This window comes from Sorex araneus, chromosome 1 (genome assembly GCF_027595985.1).
Source record: "Sorex araneus isolate mSorAra2 chromosome 1, mSorAra2.pri, whole genome shotgun sequence".
Taxonomy (NCBI): domain Eukaryota; kingdom Metazoa; phylum Chordata; class Mammalia; order Eulipotyphla; family Soricidae; genus Sorex; species Sorex araneus.
Window position 1 is genome coordinate 50,573,820 of NC_073302.1, and position 18,000 is coordinate 50,591,819.

An 18,000-nucleotide genomic window follows, 5' to 3' on the forward strand; every position below is an offset into this window, starting at 1 on the left:
AGAATTCTAGAAAGGGATCACTGGCTGCCCTTGCCTTACTGGGATACCTGAGTCTAGCTGATTCTCTTGACAGATGGTGCATGGGAGCTAAACATACCTTCCCATCGCCATTGCTGCGATGGGAATCAAAGGATGAGGCCCCAAGGAAAAAATAATCCTTATTATCTTTCAAGTTCTGGCTAATTTCTAACTACCCACATAAAATTGGTACTTGAAATCAAAGCATACTTCTTTATACAAACTTCTACATTAGGACTCCATGAGAGATTTATTTTATTTCTTTTCTTTTTTGGGGGGTGAAGGTGTTGTGGGGTGGTGAGGGAGTTAGGAAGCTCCCAGGGACCATTTCCAGCAGGACTCAGCAGAACAGATCTGATGGTTTAATGGTAAGGCTCCAAGGAAGCAGCGATGCTCAGGTCTCAAGACGTGGGGACCACCTGGATAGCCCCAGAACTGCTCAGAGGTCTCAAGGACCAGAGGTCTCAAATGATGCCACAAGGCTGGATCTGGTGGTGCTTAGGGGATCATAGAGAGCCAGAAATCACACAAGGATCAGTGTGCCTCTAACGATGGTCTCTGCAGTCATGCAGATTATAGCAAAAGTTTAAAGTATTAAGCTTTAAACCAGCTTTATTATTATTTTTATTAAACATTGTTATAGGTTTTTGGAATCATCCTAAGGATTTGTTAAAAGGACTGTTTGGGTTTTTGACTGATGACTGGGCCTTGCTTCTCTGGTAACTTTCAAGTTATGCTAATTTTGCTGGTACAGAGAACCACATTGTGAGACTATTCTGTAGAGGGACTTTTATGGCCAAAGTAAGTTTCATAACAGTGTGATTTTTGTTAGGGGGTAGGGACTCTCCTTGGGATTCCTATCAAACCAGAACTTTGTGGCACAAGTGGGTTTCAAATCCTAGCTAAATACCAAGCAGAAATGGAACTTACATTATGCTTTATTCTCAAATTCCTTAGCACCTTGCACCTTGGCATCATCTAAACCAGGACTCCTGCCCCAATTGAATGCTTTAAATCAGCCTGAGAACTACAGATTTCATTCTTGTTTCTTCATACTACACTATTATTTGGACCCTGGATCTATAGAACTTGGTTTCCGATATTCTTCATTACTTCTGGGATCAATTTATTTTTGCCAAAGGCAGTCTGTCTAAAGAAAGCAGTTTTCCATGGGCAAATCTTAGACTGAATGAGGTAAACACAGAAGAATCAGACTAGTCACAGTGTCAAATTTTTACTGTGGATAAGAAAAAAGTAGTGAATAAGCCCTGAGAAATAATTTTTTCTTCAATTTAGAAAAGAAGATAATAAGGACTTTTTTCATATGATTTAAAACTGTTGCCTTCTGTTCTCCATAATGTCCCAATTCCAGATAAATAAATCAAAATAGTAAGCCTCCTTGGAATAAACAGCATGTATTCATAATTTTTGTTTTGAAGGGCACAAATAATCAAAGTCAAAAATGTTATTACAGCAATTTTTTCTCTTTATCTTAAGCAGAAAGTATCTACCACTGGAATTGCTTGAACAAATTGTACCATCACCTACGCCTGTGAGAATATGCATTCAAAAACAAATTATATTGGCCTTGGGACAAAATGAAACAATCAGTAATTCTTAGAACTTGCTCTGTCTTCTCTGCCCTTCTTATCTTGGAAGACACCTAAGGATAATGTTTATCTTTCTTTTGTTATTACCTGAAACCTGAAACCTATTCCACCTTGCAGGATGGAAGCTACATTTGCCAAGATTAAAATTCACTTAATCTTTAGATCTTTTGTAATGTTGGCAAAAAAGTAACTTCCTGTTTTCTATCAAAAGGGAAAAAAGCCAACAAGACTACTGAGGCAGATACATATGGATTGAATTACATTTCAAAGATAAATATTGATTTAAATCTCAGATGAGAAAGGGTTGGACTAAATGCATTATGCTGGATTTCTGTGACATGTGATAAAACTATTGACTATTTCCCTGTTCCTTTTCACACCTGCAACTAGTAAATCACCTCCTAAACAAAGAGAGATATGTTTGGTTCTTTCACAAGGAATCTGGAATATGTCCTTGGCTTTTTAATGGAGAATAAGCTCTTTTATGACCCAAAGAAGCCACTGTACACAATAGGCAGATTTAAACTTGATCTATCCATCTCACAAAGGAAGGACAGGCTCAACCTGAAATGGTTTGTTGATTTTGTGATATGAAAAAAAAAGTTACAGGTCCTAACCTTCTACCTCATAAGACTGTGTAAACCAATCTATGATCAAACCAAAATATGAATTTTAAAATAAGGAAAACTTTCTTTCATTCATAAACCATAGAAAACTTCCTAATTAGATATAGTAGTTGTACTGCATTCTTTAGTGTTGGGTATAGGGTATCGTTGGTTTACCCTTCCTTTCTGGCTGCTGGGAGCTTGTGTTTGTTGATTGCTCCCCCAAATTGTCAGTTACCTTTGTCTCTTGATCAGACTCTGACTTGTAAATATTGTCTTTCTCTTCTCCTAACTGTCCTTTGCATGGTTAGCTATTTCAGAGCAATTGCTTTTTGTATGGATACAGGAAGACAGTTAAAAAAACAAGCCTGTGGCTTGGGAGTATTGACTCCAGATAATATTACCTCCTGGACATCTGCTCTCTTGACTTAAGCCTCAGTTAGTTTCTAGATCCCCAAAAACAGGGTCCCAACAAGGGACTGGATGAACCTAGGGCAAGTGGTGATCTAGCTACCCTGGGCCTGGCAAAAGTGCCCTAATGCTTAACTAGAAGTTAAGAGCTTGGTCATGGAGAAATTCTGTCATGATCCAAAAAGTAATAACTAGATTTGGATCCTGCTTGGATTAGGAATGATTAATACAGCCTGAGCACTGTAGTCTGAGTCCATAGCGAGATGTCCCCAGGAGAGTCACCCTACAACCCTAAAAGTGTCTATTACTGTGTCCATATAGAATGATAAATATTAGGAAGGAGAATTAAAGATGTTAATCAAGTTGCAGGTCTAAAAAGAGGAAAAACACACCTTTAGGGCTGTTTTGCCCTTGTGGGAAGCAGGTGGCCAGGAAGACTAGGAAAACATGTTGATTACACTTCCTGTGAGGGGAGGCGTGATGGGGGGCGGGGTGGTGAGAGAGAAGGAAAAGGGCGGCTTTGGAGAGGGAAAGGAAGAAGAGTGTGTGAGTTATAGAGAGATATAGAGGAGACAGATACAGTGGGAAGAAAGAATTGTGGGGTCACAGAGAGACAGGGGGACGTGACAGAGGGGTGAGTAGACTGAGTGAGACAGAGAGCTCGAGAAGGACTGAGGGAGAGACAGATGACGAGGACAGGAGATTGAGTAGAGACACAGAGTTAGAGGGAAGGTTGAGAGTTAGAGAAAAGGCTAAACACTGAGAGCAAGAGTGGCTGGGGAGATTGGAGAGGAGTCACGGAGAGCACTGTTGAGTGAGTTAGAGAGAGGGTTGGAGAGAACTGGGAGAGAGGAGAGATTGGATAAATGGCAAATAATCAGCAACTATCCCATTCAGGTATCAGCCCGTGTCAGGGCTCCTTTCCGGAGCCGTGATTCTAACCAGACTCGAGGTGGCCGGTTTTTATCCTTGATCTCTGGGGGACGGGAATTGAGGCACACCACACACACCCCAAGCTGCAACATTCTGCACACCCTCTGCTCATCCCATTCAGGTATCGGCCCATGTCAGGGCTCCTTCCTGGAGCCACGGCTGCATTAGCTATTCTTCCCCTCCATATCCCATAAGAACCATAAGTTACCCTCTTAGTTGGAATTTTCACTAGCTTAGCTTAACCACCAGAAACACATTAGCCAATAACTCATTAAGCCCACCTCAATTAATACTGCATCATAAACAGAATAGTAACAGAGAGTGTAAAAGGCTAAATCACATAGGTCACAATGGCAAAGCAACATAGAACCCCACCAAGCTTATTTATTGAAGAGGTTAGCCCAGAAGATCCCAACAGCAATGAAGTGCTAGACAAGGACTTTAGAAGGGAGCTACTGAGGATGCTTAGGGAGCTAAAAGAAACAATGGAAAGCCATGTCAATAAAATATAAGAGGATTTGAAGGTAGAAATGCAGAAAATGCAAACAAAATTACAAATGGAAATGTCAGACCTGAAAAACCCGGTAGGCAAATTAAAGTCTCAGTGGAAGTCCCCAACAGCAGAGTAACAGCTGCTGAGGACAGAATCAGTGAGCTTGAAGATGAAGTCCAGAGACTCTCTAGAAAAGAACAGAAAATGGAAAAGAGACTGACAATCTGGGAACAGATGGCAAAAGAAGATCATGATAAAGTGAAGAGGAGTAATATAAGAATTACTGGAGTTCCAGAGGGACAGGAAGAAAACCCTGATGAAGAAGAAACTGTCAAAGACATCATTGCTACGATGTTCCCAGAGCTGAAGAAAACTTATGACCACATTCAGGAGGCCCGAAGCGTACCAACTAGAATAAATCCAAATAAAAATACCCCAAGAAACATCCTGATCAAAATGGCCAAAACCTTAGATAGGGACAAAATCCGAAAGCAGCAAGACCAAAGAAAGAAATTGCCTATAAAGCAGCATCCTTAAGATTCACAGCCAACTTGTCTGATGAAACCCTCACAGTGAAAACAGTGGTGGGATATAGTGAAAAAACTCAATGAAATAAATGCCTCACCAAAAATTCTTTACCCGGCTAGACTTTCATTCAGAACAGAAGGAACAACACACAGTTTCACAGATAAACACAGCTCAGGAACTTCATAGACTAAAAACCACAGTTACAAGAATAACTGAATGGGCTACTTTAAGACAAGACAGGCCCTTCAAATACACCAAATTTCAGCAGGAAAATGGGACAAAACCCCATAACAATAATCTCTCTCAACGTCAATGGGCTAAACACACCAATTAAAAGATACAGAGTGGCAAGATGGATTAGAAAATTGAACCCAATATTCTACTGCCTACAAGAAGCACATCTCAACAGTCAGAGCAAACACAGGCTCAAAGTCAAAGGCTGGAAAACAATCTACAGGTAAACAATTCCCATAAAAAAAGGTGGGGTAGCCATCCTAGTATCTGACCTCATTGATTTCAGACTGAAGAAGGTGACAAGAGATAGTGAAGGTCATTTCTTATTGATAATGGGATATGTACAACAGAAAGAACTTACAATACTAAATATATATGCACCTAATGAGGGACCAGCAAAGTACTTAAAATAATTACTCATAGACTCAAAGAAAGACATCGATAGCAACACAATACTAGTGAGAAACTTCAACACCGCTTTATCACCTCTGGGTCGATCAACCAGACTCAAGCTTAGCAAGGACATACGGCATCTGAGGGAAGAAATGGAAGAAAGGGATTTAGTAGATATATACAGGACACTTCATCCTCAAAAAGCTGAATATACATTCTTCTCAAGTGTGCATGGAACATTCTCAAAGATAGACTATATGCTGAGCCACAAACCATACCTCCATAAAATTAAGAAGACAGAGATTGTATCGATGATCTTCTCAGACCACGATGCACTGAAATTAGAAATAAATCACACACACAGAAAACGAAATCAAACACCTGGAAATTAAACAGCTCACTATTGGACAAAGAGTGACTTAGAAAGGAAATCAAAGAGGAAATCGAAAGATTCCTGGAAACAAACGACAATAAGGACACAAGTTTACCAAAACTTATGGGACACAGCAAAAGCTGTATTAAGAGGAACGTTTATAGCTCTACAAGCATTCCTCAGGAAGGAGGAGCGAGCCCACATAAGTAACCTAACCTCACAGTTTAAGAGCTTGGAGAATGACCAACAAAAGGAGCCCAATCCGAACAGGAGGAAGGAAATAATAAAATGCAGAGCAGAAATTAATAAGATGGAAACCCAAAAAACAACCTAGAAGATGAATGAAACCAAGAGATGTTTCTTTGAGATAATAAACAAGATCGATAAACCTCTAGCAAGACTCACAAAAAAAGGGAGAGAGAAAACCCTAATAAACTGAATCAGAAATGAAAAGGAAGACATTACAACAGAAACTACAGAAATTCAAAGGATCCTCAGAGATTACTTTGAGAATCATTATGCCACGAAACATGAAAACCTCGAGGAAATGGATAAATTCCTAGATTCCTATAGCCTCCCAAGGCAGAATCAAGACCTGTAATACCTGACCAGACCTATCACCATCAAGGAAATTGAAACAGTAATAAAAAGTCTCCCCAAGCACAAAAGTCCTGGCCCAGATGGATTCACCAGTGAATTCTTCCAAACCTTTAAAGAGGATTTATTCCTAATCCTCTTTAAGCTTTTCCAGGAAATTGAAGTATCAAAAACACTTCCATACAGTTTCTATGAAGCAAATATCACCCTGATACCAAAAACACACAAAGATACCACAAAGAAAGAGAATTACAGACTGATATCCCTGATAAACACAGATGAAAAGATCCTCAACAAAATATTAGCAAATAGAATCCAACGACATCAAAAAGTTCATACGCCATGACCAAGTGGGATTCATCCCAGAGATGAAAGGATGGTTTAACATTAGCACGTCAATCAGCATAATTCATCATATCAATAAAAGAAAAGATAAAAACCATATGATCATATCAATAGATGCAGAAAAAGCATTTGACAAGATCCAGCACCCTTTTATCATGAAAACTCTCAGCAAAAGGGGCACTGAAGGAACTTTCTTCAATATAGGCAAAGCTATCTACCAAAAGCCCATGGCAAGTATCATTCTCTATGAGGAAAAACTAAAAGCCTTCCCTCTAGGATCGGGCACAAGACAAGGTTGACCGTTTTCACCACTACTATTCAATATAGTACTGGAAGTCCTGGCCATAGCAGTTAGACAAGAAAAAGATATCAAGGGCATACAGATAGAAAAGGAAGAGGTCAAGCTATCACTATTTGCAGATGATACCATACTAAGAAAACCCTAAGGACTCTACAGAAAAGCTCCTAGAAACAATAGGTCGATATAGTAAAGTGGCAGCCTACAAAATCAACACCCAAAAGCCCATGGCTTTCTTGCATACAAATAATTAAAGAGAAGAAAGAGACATTAAAAAAAAATCCTGTTCACAATAGTACCTCAGAAAAACAAGTACCTTGGAATCAGCTTAACCAAAGAGGTGAAGGACCTATACAAGGAAAATTACAAAACACTACTTCAAGAAATAAAAGAGGACTCTAGGAAATGGAGACACATCCCCCCCTCATGGATAGGGAGAATTAACATTATCAAAATGGCAACACAGCCCAAAGCACTATACAAATTTAATGCAGTCCCTATCAGGATACCCATGACATTTTTTCAAAGAAATAGACAAAACACTCCTGAAATTCATATGGAACAACAACAACAACAACAAAAAAAAAACCACCATGAATAGCTAAAGCAATCCTTGGGAGAAAGAAGATGGGTGGCATCACCTTCCCCAACTTCAAACTCTACTACAAAACAGTAGTAATTAAAACAGCAAGGTATTGGGTTAGAAACATACCTACAGACCAATGGAACAGAGTTGAATATCCTGTCACAGATCCCCAAATATTTGGCCACTTAATCTCTGACAAAGGAGTAGGAAATGTGAAGTGGAACAAGGAAAGCCTCTTCAACAAGTGGTGCTGGGAAAACTGGATAGTTACATGCAAAAATATGAACTCTGACCTCTGTCTAATGCCAGGCATAAAATTCAGATCAAAGTGGACTAAAGACCTCAATATCAGACATGAATCCATAAGGTACATAGAGGAAAATGTAGGCAGAACCCTACATGACATTGAAGCATAAAGCATCTTTAAGGATGAAACAGCACTGACCATGCAAGTGGAAGCAAACATAAACAAATGGGACTACATCAAACTAAGAAGCTTCTGCACCTCAAAAGAAACAGTAACCAAAATACAGAAATAGCCCACAGGATGGGACAGAATATTTACCCAATATCCATCTGATAAGGGATTAATATCCAGGATATACAAGACACTGGTAGAATTGTATAAGAAAAAATTCCAACCCCCTCAAAAAATGGGGAGAAGAAATGAACAGAACTTTCCTCAAAAAAGAAATGCAAATGACTAAAAGACACATGAAAAAAAATGCTCCACATCGCTAGTCATCAGGGAGATGCAAATCAAAACAACAATGAGATATCATCTCACACCACAGAGACTGGCACACATTCAAAAGAACAAAAGCAATCAGTGCTGGCATGTGAAGGGATGTGAGGGAAAAGGGATGCTCTTTCACTGTTGGTGGGAATGCCGACTGGTCCAGCCTTTCTGGAAAATAATATGGACAGTCCTTCAAAAAGTAGAAATTGAGCTCCCATATGACACTGCAATACCACTTCTGGGAATATATCCCGAGGATACAAAAAAGCACAGTAGCAATGACATCTGTACCTATATGTTCATTGCAGCACTGTTCACGATAGCCAAAATCTGGAAACAACCCAAGTGTCCCAGAACAGATGACTGGTTAAAGAAACTTTGGTACATCTACACAATGGAATACTATGCAGCTGTTAGGAGAAATGAAATCGTGAAATTTGCTTATAAATGGATATACATGGAGAATATCATGCTAAGTGAAATGAGTCAGAAAGAGAGGAACAGACATAGAAGGACTTCACTCATTTGTGGAGTATAGAAGAACATCACATGAGGCTGACACCCAAGGACAGTAGATACAAGGGCCAGAAGGATTGCCCCATAGCTGGACGCTTGCTTCATGAGCGGAGGGGAGAAGGCAGATGGAATTGAGAAGGGATCACTAAGAAAATGATGGCTGGAGGATTCAGTTGGGATGGAAGATAATGACCTCTCAGTGTTTGTGTTGCAAGCCATAATGCCCCAAAGTAGAGAGAGAATATGGGGAATATTGTCTGCCATGGAGGCAGGGGGAGGGTAGGAAAGGGGTGTATACAGAGGATATTGGTGGTGGGGAATGTGCACTGGTGGAGGGATGGGTGTTTGATCATTGTGTGATTGTAACCCAAACATGAAAGCTTGTAACTATCTCACAGTGATTCAATCAAATTTAAAATAATAATAGCAATAATAATAATCAGCAACTGCGTGACCCTCGTTCTTCCTTTGTCTGTCCAAGGCAACGAACATCCCGAGTAAGAATGCGGTTCGAGAGCGCCGAACATGGGCGGTGAGAGAGAGCCACCTGAAGAGTCCACGAACAACCATTAATGTGTAATCCCCAAGCAAAGGAGTTTACACAGCTCCAAGACAGAGAGGGGTTTTTCACAGCCTGAGAGTGAGGAAATTTTTACAGCTGAGTATCAATTTTTATGCTAAAATTCTATTTTATGTTTCACTCCCAGCATACTTCCTTTCTCAGGCCTGAAAATATAGACAAGAAATTTTCTTAACATTTGAAGAACTCATCCACCCTTTATTCTCATATTCTACTTTCAGTCTTCACCATCCATTCATTACTTACAGTTCACTTAGAGATTTTGAACAAATTCAAAAACCCTTTTGGTGTTTCTTCATGCCCCCGTTTAGTTTACCCTAGTGAGGTACAAAGAGAAGATGGCAATAATCAGAATTGAGTGGACTGTTTTCAGGTACCACTCTGCTACTTAAAATTCAGCTCCCTGGCTTGCTCAAGCCACTGTGTTGGGAAAAAAAGTAAGAAGTATGCACATACACTGTTCTCATGAATACAAAGTGGTCACATACAAAATTCACTTGTATAACTTGTTATCCTGTTACTCATCCATCAATTTGCTCGAGCGGGCACCAATAACATCTCCATTTGTCGTCCCAAACCATTCATTCAGGGTCTTGACAAAGAAGTCTGACCATATCGTCGATGGGCAGCCACATGTTCTTTTGATGTCCCGTGGAATCTAGTCAGTAACAGCTCTGGTCCAGTGGTCATCTCCAAATCGTGTCCGGCCCATCTGATATTTGGCGCCTTGGCAAATGAGACAGCATCCCTGCTTCTCTATCATAAATGGAACATGGACAATAATACTGGCATATTATTGTTGTTTGCAATTCTGACCTTGAGTAAGACGCTGCAACTCTGACAGAGGTAAAGTTGCCAAAACTGCATCTGTAAGCTTTAGATGGATGACCACAAAAAATATAGAAAGTTTCAAGTGTGATTTTGCTGGTTATAAAATGGCCCAACTGGAATGAAAAATGTTCTCTCATCTCCTCTACCTCTACATGTCCCAATTAACTTTGGTTTCAACAAAGAAAAATTAGAAGGTAGAAAAGGAAGGAATCACCTTGCAGAACAGGAAATAAGATCGTGTGGAAGGCATCCCAGTATGTGTGTATACATATATGTATATAATACATATATATAACATATATATATAAACATATATATATATAACCATCAATGGAGGATTATCTGTGCTAGAGAAGCTGAAGAGCACCTTGGTACTAACGGGTTAATGAACAAAAAAGGAGTTTTTGTCAGAATTTTCTGGAGGTAAAGAGGTAAAGAGGGATGGTCACTTTTGGATTGCTAAATTAGAAGCGAGATGACCTCGAATCACAATAATCTATGAAATGTGTGTCTGGAGCAACTCACCTATTCAAAGGAGAAATAAGTGACTATGCACAGTAACCTTGAATAACAACTTCACAAACTTTAATCGCATGCTAACCACATTGTCTATTTTATAATAACTTTTTAAAGAATATGTTTATTAATATCAGTATCACATGTTCACTCTAAGAATCAGGTCAAGCAAAGTTGCTAATTTCCCTTCCTCTGTAAGACTACAACAGTCCAGTCGCCCTCTGAACCAAATGATTTTGCTAAGTAATAGCTAAGGGAATGCCTAAAATACAGTTTGAAAAGTTCTGGTTTAATTGTCAAAAGGATCAGGGGAGTGGGTAGCGGGAACTCAAGCCTAATATTTAGGCAATAGGTCAAAAGTTTTTAATCTGTGTTCCAGTTTAGGACTGGAGTGATAGCACAGCGGATAGGGCTTTTGCCTTGCATGTGGCTGATCCGGGTTTGATTCCTTCATCCCTCTCGAAGAGCCTGGCAAGCTACCAAGAGTATCCCACCTGCACGGCAGAGCCTGGCATATTTGTTTTTTATTTATTTATTTATTTTTGCTTTTGGGGTCACACCTGGCAATGCACAGGGGTTAGTCCTAGCTCAGTACTCAGGAATTACTCCTGGCGGTGCTCAGGGGACCATATGGGATGCTGGGAATCGAACCCGGGTTGGCCACGTGCAAGGCAAACACCCTACCCACTGTGCTATCACTCCAGCCCCAGAGCCTGGCATATTTGATATGCCAAAAACAGTAACAACAAGTCTTACAATGGAGATGTTACTGGTGCTCCCTCGAGCAAACTGATGAACAATAGGACAACAGTACTACAGTGTTTCAGTTTATCATAAGGGAATTACAATTTTAATGTAATGATTTATTGTAACAGGCACTGTAATAAATAGATAATATCAAGTATGTTGAATATCGTTATTTTTCATCCCTACCACAAACTTGTGAAACTATATTATAATCCCTATTTATTTAAAGAAACTGACTTATAATGACTATTACGATTTCTAGGTTAACAAGAAGAAAACGGGGATTCCAACCTACATCTGAACAAAGTATTTTTTGCCTTTACCCCATGCTGTATGTCTAACTGTACATTGATCCAAACGAATGATATAGAAAACTTTGTTTTTCCAGAAAAGGATGCTAATGCTCTTTATTATATCTTTAACCAAACATTCTCTGTCTCATTCAAAGACAAAAAACATACAACAATTTTTCACTCTGGTTTTGCTGCTGCTTTCATCTGTCTAAGTCTGCAGCTGAATTTCAGCTTCTTCCACTTTCAACACTAAAGCAATCAATGTCAAAGATTTGTGCTCATTTTATACTGCCTGGGCCTAAATAAACACTTCATGTAATTGAGGGGCATGAATGGGGGCACACTCACTCACACAGATGTATATTGCACAGGCACACAATCTCACAAAGACACACTTTGTCATGGTTCTCTTGGAAAAATCCAAATGAAAACGGAGGAGGTAGAATAATAATAAAGCAAAGGAGAAAGGGGAACTAATTTAGGGATAATGAGTGCAAGACTGCCTCAATAAAGAACAACCCTGTGTCATTAGGTGGCAAGCTTAGCCTTTGGGCAAGATTACACTTCCAAGCCCTACTCCAATTACCTGTTTTTAAGCATAAGTGAAGGGGAAATAGAAGGGGGAGGGGGACTTACTCTCCCGAAACTGTAGTAACAGTCAAGGACAATGAACTGTTGCTCTCACAAGACCTTTTTTTTTTCTGCTATGAAAGGTGGAAATCCACCATGTGCATGCAGAACCATGTACTCAAACATCAGATAGAAGCCCATTTTCTCTGAGACTGGATATTGAATAGAGACACAGTGATAGCAATCCTCCATATTTGCATCTTGCTTCAACATCTGGGAATTTCAGAAGCAGCTAAACGGAGCAGCGAGCTTCCATTTGAGGTGACCTGTGTACTGCATGGGTCAGTTCATGAGAATGAGGCTCTTTGGCCACTAGGACTAATGACAGGGTAGGGAAACCTGCTGATGAGAAAGCCCTGAGCCTTGGACAATGCACACAAAAGCTGGTTAAGGAACACTTCCAAAGTCATTCCTTCCTCACCCCAACAGCCATCACTATGTGAAAAAAGGTTGGGGTGGAGTGGAAGGATAAAGATGATGAAGGAAAAGGAACCTAAATAAGAGGTTTATCTCTGAATGACTCAAACTTCCCCCCTCCCCAGATATCAACTCTATTACAACTGATTGCTTTATCTAATCCCAACCCAATTTGGGGATAATTGTTGGCCGTGACAAAAGTAAGCAGGAGATATTCTTTTCACAGTTGCCTGCTTTTCTCCAGTGTTCAGCTTCCTAAAATCCCCTCTAATAAGGATTACTTGCATGTAAGTCAGCTTCCTTTATTGATGCCATAACAACAGTGTTCCTTGTAATCTGGTCAACTACAAACTATTTTAAAAACCATGTAGCTAACAGGTGTGTACTTCCTGCCTGCAGGTGTAATTGGCAGCTCTCCCTCAGATTCCAAAATATGTGCAAGCATTGCCTCCTGAGATGTCAGGATTAATTCCCTATCCCTCATGCTGTTTCCCACAGGAAAAGCAAAATTTGAAAGAGAATCTTATAGATGTCCTGGCCATCCTCAAGCTTGCCTTCTGCAGATGGAACAAGAAGGAATCATCTTGGGTAAACTACACTGCAGGAATAAACTTGTGAGTCTCAGATGATTATATGTAACATAAATATGTTTGAATTCAAATTTCAATCAGCAGATCTTTCTACAGTAGTGGGAAAGATTAAATGATTACCCGCTTATAGTCATTACTTTGTGATGAGATCAAAATTTAGACTTTCAAACTTTGAAATGGCGAGAATCTTCTTGAGAAGTCAATCAAATCACAGAGACAATTCTTACCTTTCTGACCACTGATAGCATTAATTCTTTATCTGATTCTGATATGCAGAGTTTGAGAACCAAAGCCTTAAACCAGTGTTTTCCAACCTTTTCCCAACTGTAGGCCCCTTCTAAACTTTCATCCTTCCTGTGCCCCCTGCTATCACGCTGTGACCCTCCCATGTACAAAATTTTCAGCAGCAGCCTCCTTAGACCTGGAGACCCACAGGAGGCCATCTGGCCCTCCACTGAAAAATATTTACCTAGACAAATGTTAGAACTTAGATTTACCTCTAACCACTTTCCCTAACAGAAGAGATTTCACCTGTCTTGTGAGAACAAAGTGTCCCATATGTGAAAGCAGTTTGTTCTTATCTTCATAATCCCAGAAACCACCAAAGAATGGAGAATATTAGCAAAAAAGGAGTCAAGATTTGCAAGTAACTTGTATCTACTCTTTACATGTCATGGATGCTCCCAAGTGTCCATTCCAGTCTCTCTGTGTCTCTCTGTTTCTCTCTCTCTCTCTCTTTCTCTCTCTCTCTCCATCTCTCTCTATCTCTCCTCTTGCTTGCTCTCTTTATATATCAAATTCCACCTGAATGATATATTGCAGATACCTGAAAAAGAACATGTAGAAAACCAATCTCATCATTTCTTTTTCCAGCTATTTCTCCTACTTTGGGATAAAAGAGGAACAAATTATTACCCTGACATACTCTCTAAATAAGAAAAAAGACTGTTCAAGAAAGTTTGCAAGTCAGGGTAAAAGCTAGTGTTGTAAGTACTAGATCAGATAAAAACTATGTTTGCAGCATTTTAGACCCAGTTCATAATTTAACTCATTTACTAGAATAAGACCTTGGGATAATTTATAAAACCACTGGACACTTTTCCTCACTCTGAAAATGGGACCTATCACCTAATCTTAAATTTAATTAATTAAATGAGATGATTCCTATAAAGTGCATAAATGGTCATTGTAGATTGAAATAGTAAACTTCTGCCCAATAGAGACAAACCTAAGCCAAGATGAGTCATTTGCTACAAATCTTTACAAGCAAGATAAAAATTATGTCCCAGAACATACAAGTGAAGGAAACAAAAGCTCCATATTATCAGAAAGGAAAGGAAGATAACATGTGGAGAGTTTCCTATCACCGGAAAAACGGGTATCATCTATTTTCATCCAAGGTCATATCTTCTAACTCTCACCAATCTGAAGTTTGAAAGTCTAACAATTTCAATAATGAAGCATATTAGAAAGCTGCTATATGAGATAAACCAATACAAATATACTAGACCATGCTTCCTTAATTATCAAATATAAATATTCTTTTATTAAAAGACAAAAGGTAAGAGAAAAAAGACTCGTTTTTTTCATTATTAGCATTTTTCACTACAGATATTTAATCATCGATTTCATCCCTACATAATGAATATAAATGTACTTTTTTAAAAAATTTCAAATGTTTTGTTTTATTGCCAGAATCTTTCTTCAAAATTTTAAAAATATTTCTTTAAATATCTAGTGGAACAAACAACTTCCAAAGAATATATAGTACTACATTTTACAACTCATAAAAGTTAAAAGTCAAGCAGTGATAACCCATTATATTCCCCTGTATCACTGTATCACTGTCATCCTGTTGCTCATTGATTTGCTCAAGCGGACACCAGTCACGTCTCCATTGTGAGACTTGTTGTTACTGTTTTTGGCATATCAAATACGCCACGGGTAGCTTGCCAGGTTCTTTCGTGTGGGAGGGATACTCTCGGTAGCTTGCCCAACTCTCCGAGAGGGGCGGAGGAATAGAACCCCTGGTCAGCCATGTGCAAGGCAAATGCCCTACCAGCTATGCTATCACTCCAGCCCTATATATCCCCCTAAAAGAAAAAAAAATGGTATGCAATGTTGCAGTCTTCTCAAGAGTTAATGACAGCAATGTGCCTACAAGAAAAGCCACAATGACTAACTGAATAGACATGAAGATTTAGACTGTGTTTCATGAAACATGCATGGGTCAAAAAAATCCTTTTTTAAACAAGGGGATCATGTCTGGATTCATTTTTTAAAGTAGAATCTATTCTTCCTGATGCCTAAAGCACTTGTTGGTAGCTATTTTAGTACTTAAGAAATTATGCTCAAATCCTTTAGACATAGAAAAGCCCAGAGGTATTACAATGACTACAGCAGGACCAGGAACAGATGTCAACTCTGTGTCATGTTTTCCTTTACTTATCTCACTGGTCTTCATGTCATCCTGGCTGTAGCAATGTCTTTAATCCCAGTTTGATGGGTGAAAAAAACAAGTTTTAGTGAATAATTTGCCACAGAATATATATATAGCAGAGCTGAGACTCAAACACATGGATGCCTAACTCCCAAATCCATGCTATTTCTACAGTATTTCTAACCTTTTGGAATATTTTTATTATTTTAATTTTTAGCTTTGGTTTCTCGGACTTTTCACTTAAATATCAATTCCATTCCATTTATCATTAGCAAAAGCATAACAGGCATTTACATTGAAATATATGCATGTTATAATTAACGGCATTTGGTACTACTAAAAAATTACATGTTACAAGATGTTTTCACCTATGCTATTCATTACTGGAGTAAAAAGAGGCCAAGGGATACTAAATATGTTTCAAGAATAGCAGAAAAAGCAAGCAGTTAAGTAGAGAACATAATCAATGTGCGAATCATTGTATAAACATGAATTTTTAATCCTTCAGTAACCACAAAAGCAGTAATCGGTATATTATTTACTAGACAAGAAATTGAAGTTCAGTAGTGACAAATCATTTGTAATATCAGTATTCCTGTCCCACTGATCTTTCTTCAGTATTCCTCTTCTCTCATGGGTTAGTAGTTTGTCTTTAAGCCATTTTTAATCTGTATGTGGCCATGAAGAAAAATAAAAGTATTTGGGGAATATTTTGTACTGTAATACAAACTTCAAAAGATATCTCACCCATCAAAAATCCTCTGGTCCTCTTTATTCCTCTGTCTGCCTATATGATGTAAGGGCCGCAACTTAAGGAGCTTATAGTTGAAGAAGCAGGTATTGTTGAATTGATTTGAATTGATTCTAATTGAATTGATTCTAAGATCTCAAAATAAACCACCAAATAAATTTTATGAATTCAAGTGATAAATGAAAAACTGAAAATATAAACAGGAAAATTATATGACTAATCTTGAAGCTGGAGAGATAGTAGGGGGGTTAGGAAATTTGTAATGTGTGAGCCTGACTCACTTTTGATCTCCAACAGCATAGACCTCCTCACAATCCCCCCTTCAGGACCCCTCAGCCCTCCTAAGCTTTGCATGGTGTAGCTCTGAGGCCCTGGAGTTGTTCTACAGTGGCCCTGATGGGTCTTGATACTGCAGGGCCTGAGTGGGACCCAATTCTCAGGCTCTAGCACTGAAGCATTGTCCTGACAGGCTGATCATCACCTAGAGGACCACTGAGCTCTATTTGGGTGGCTTCAAAATATATGACTGATATTGAAATTAGGAGGGATTTATGAGCATAAAACAATGGAAGAGGGGCTGGAGCGATAGCACAGCGGGTAGGGCGTTTGCCTTGCACGCGGCCGATCCGGGTTGGATTCCCAGCATCCCATATGGTCCCCTGAGCACCGCCAGAGGTGATTCCTAAGTGCAGAGACAGGAGTGACCCTGTGCATCACCGGGTGTGACCCAAAAAGAAAAAAAAATGGAAGAGGGGGGGAAAGCACAATAGCTCTGATGTCTTTCATTTCTTCTTACAGTTTGCTAATTTTAGGATTCTTTCCTAATAATCTTTGTAACTTTTTCTTTTGGATTATTCTCTTCTCCACTGATTTAACATGCATCTCAATAGTGTAATTCACAGTTTATATGCCATAAATTTGTATGACAGTATTTTTCTTAACCAGTCATTTGCTATTGAATTTTGATAATAAGGTTTTTTAAAAATAATAGTTTAATGTTAATCTTAATCCTTCAATGACTCTTTTGTTTTGGGGGAGGAGTGCACATCTCAAACTATAATCAAGAGAACTGGGACTCCACCAGCAATTCTCAGCCAACCAGGTTGTCAGATCAATGCAAAGGCACTAGGATGTGATGTCTTAGATTCTGCAGTACCAGAGACATTTGGATAACCCCTGTGGGGCTAGGATCCTCAGGATCACACCCATTGGTGCTTGAGGCTCATCATGGCTTCCCCTAGCAACTGGAGGATCATGTGGTGCTGAGGCTCAAACCCGGATTAGTTTGAGTCTATCTGAACTATCTCCTGGACACTGATGACTCTTCTTTTTGTTTTTATTATTTATAAAGGTATTTCTAATCTTGGCACTAAATAATAATTCCTGACTTATTTTGGGGTGATAGTACAGCGGGTAGGGCATTTGCTTTGCACGTGGCTGACCCGGGTTCGATTCCTCCCCACTCTCGGAGAGCTCAGCAAGCTACCAAGAGTATCTCGCCTGTATGGCAGAGCCTGGCAAGCTAC